A 2500-nucleotide genomic window follows, 5' to 3' on the forward strand; every position below is an offset into this window, starting at 1 on the left:
TCTCTGTCGGCTTGGGGGTACGCCCGTTTCCGTTTCAACTTGTCTCGCGAGGGTGGTTTCGGGGCCAGCAGGAGAGCTCGTCGGGGTAGCAGGCCCTGCAGCCGTGGTCACCGCCAAACCCCCACAACTCGAGCAAGTGAAAAAAAAAGTAACAGGAGCGAAAGCATCTCTGTCGGCTTGGGGGTACGCCCGTTTCCGTTTCAACTTGTCTCGCGAGGGTGGTTTCGGGGCCAGCAGGAGAGCTCGTCGGGGTAGCAGGCCCTGCAGCCGTGGTCACCGCCAAACCCCCACAACTCGAGCAAGTGAAAAAAAAAGTAACAAATAAGAAAGGATCGTCGGCTTGGGGGTACGCCCGTTTCCGTTTCAACTTGTCTCGCGAGGGTGGTTTCGGGGCCAGCAGGAGAGCTCGTCGGGGTAGCAGGCCCTGCAGCCGTGGTCACCGCCAAACCCCCACAACTCGAGCAAGTGAAAAAAAAAGTAACAAATAAGAAAGGATCGTCGGCTTGGGGGTACGCCCGTTTCCGTTTCAACTTGTCTCGCGAGGGTGGTTTCGGGGCCAGCAGGAGAGCTCGTCGGGGTAGCAGGCCCTGCAGCCGTGGTCACCGCCAAACCCCCACAACTCGAGCAAGTGAAAAAAAAAAGTAACAAATAAGAAAGGATCGTCGGCTTGGGGGTACGCCCGTTTCCGTTTCAACTTGTCTCGCGAGGGTGGTTTCGGGGCCAGCAGGAGAGCTCGTCGGGGTAGCAGGCCCTGCAGCCGTGGTCACCGCCAAACCCCCACAACTCGAGCAAGTGAAAAAAAAAAGTAACAAATAAGAAAGGATCTCTGTCGGCTTGGGGGTACGCCCGTTTCCGTTTCAACTTGTCTCGCGAGGGTGGTTTCGGGGCCAGCAGGAGAGCTCGTCGGGGTAGCAGGCCCTGCAGCCGTGGTCACCGCCAAATCGCCACAACTCGAGCAAGTGAAAAAAAAAGTAACAAATAAGAAAGGATCGTCGGCTTGGGGGTACGCCCGTTTCCGTTTCAACTTGTCTCGCGAGGGTGGTTTCGGGGCCAGCAGGAGAGCTCGTCGGGGTAGCAGGCCCTGCAGCCGTGGTCACCGCCAAACCCCCCACAACTGTTGGGCGCCTACCTGCGCGGGGCAGGAGGACACTTTCCGATTTCAAATCTCCGTTTGCCGAGTCCACCCCGAACGCACGCGGGCGGGCGGGTTCGCATCACCCTTCGTCACAAGGGGCGAAGCCCGTTCCACCGTCTCGTCAGTAGTGCCGACCGGTCTGTGATCGACGAGGGGAGCCACACCAGGTCCGGCCCTGCTGCTTGGCGGCACCGCGTCGTCGGGAGCTCGCGACAGACGGAGGGTTTCGGTGTACTCTCCAGCCACGGGAAACGAAGCCGGTGATGCAGGCGCCGGTCTTTCGCTCCCAAATCGGCTGGGTTTACATCGTTGCTATCTAGTCACGCTCCCTTCAAACCCGACGGGGTACCTATTCCCCTCACCCGTCTGTGCGTATACAGCCTCTTTGCACTTGCGGGATGGGGGTGGTGGTTTAAAGACTCTCGAGTTGCCGCCCGTCGGTCTCCGAGCTCCGTGCAGTAGTGATCCCCAGCGAACTGCCAGCAGGGCGAACGAGCGATCCCGCTCTCGGTCGGGGCGCCTGGCGTCGATCGGTGGTCGGTGGCTTGCGGGCAAGCTGCGCTGTGAGTGTGGGAACGAGTATGACGAGCCGTTGCCGCGACTCCCAGTCCACCTCGGCGGTGGCTGGGCCGGGCGGGCGTCTGCTCGGGCGAGTGCCGCCCCCGCCTCCTCGCAGGAAGTCCGCTCGCCGACACGCCGCCACGTGCACGCGTCAGTGACGCTGCCGAACCGATGGCCGGTGCCCGTTCCCGCCTCTGCTTTTCCTAGGGCAAAGCTGCTGCACGCCTCGTGATACTAGGCGGGCGACATGGTGGCGGTGATCCTGCCTCCGTCGCTGCGGTGCGTTGGGGCACGCATCGCCTCTTGGGCGCCCTGTCCTCCTCCCCCCAATAGACGTATGTTTCTGCGGGCCGCACCAGGATGGTGCTCCCCATCGCTTCACGCCACCCTGCTCCGCCCGCACGCCGGCGTGCAGGTGGCTGTAGCTCAAGGTGGGGAGCGTATGTGCGGTCCGGGTCGCTTTCCTCTGGCGAGGGAGAGACCTAAAACAAACTCAGACAACTCTTGACGGTGGATCACTCGGCTCGTGCGTCGATGACGAACGCAGCTAGCTGCGAGAATTAATGTGAATTGCAGGACACATTGATCATCGACACTTTGAACGCACTTTGCGGCCCCGGGTTCTTCCCGGGGCCACGCCTGTCTGAGGGTCGTTTGGCAATCAATCGCACTCGCCTTGGCTGGCGAGAGCGCGGCTGGGGTGTCGCAGAGGACCCGTCCTCTTTGTCCCCCTAAGTTCAGACTCCGGAGCCCTCCGGCGTCGGAGCGCTTGGCCTTTCCCCCCCACCCTGCACATTCCGTTCG

At 61.7% G+C, this 2500-nt stretch overlaps 1 non-coding gene across 1 annotated transcript; it reads left to right on the forward strand.

Moving 5' to 3' along the window:
• The first annotated feature begins 2195 nt into the window (after window positions 1-2195).
• Window positions 2196-2349, forward strand: LOC140473753 (5.8S ribosomal RNA). The gene has a single exon (XR_011958588.1). It is a non-coding gene; the product is annotated as a 5.8S ribosomal RNA (ribosomal RNA).
• The last annotated feature ends 151 nt before the right edge of the window (window positions 2350-2500 follow it).

Source organism: Chiloscyllium punctatum, unplaced genomic scaffold (genome assembly GCF_047496795.1).
Source record: "Chiloscyllium punctatum isolate Juve2018m unplaced genomic scaffold, sChiPun1.3 scaffold_709, whole genome shotgun sequence".
NCBI lineage: Eukaryota > Metazoa > Chordata > Chondrichthyes > Orectolobiformes > Hemiscylliidae > Chiloscyllium > Chiloscyllium punctatum.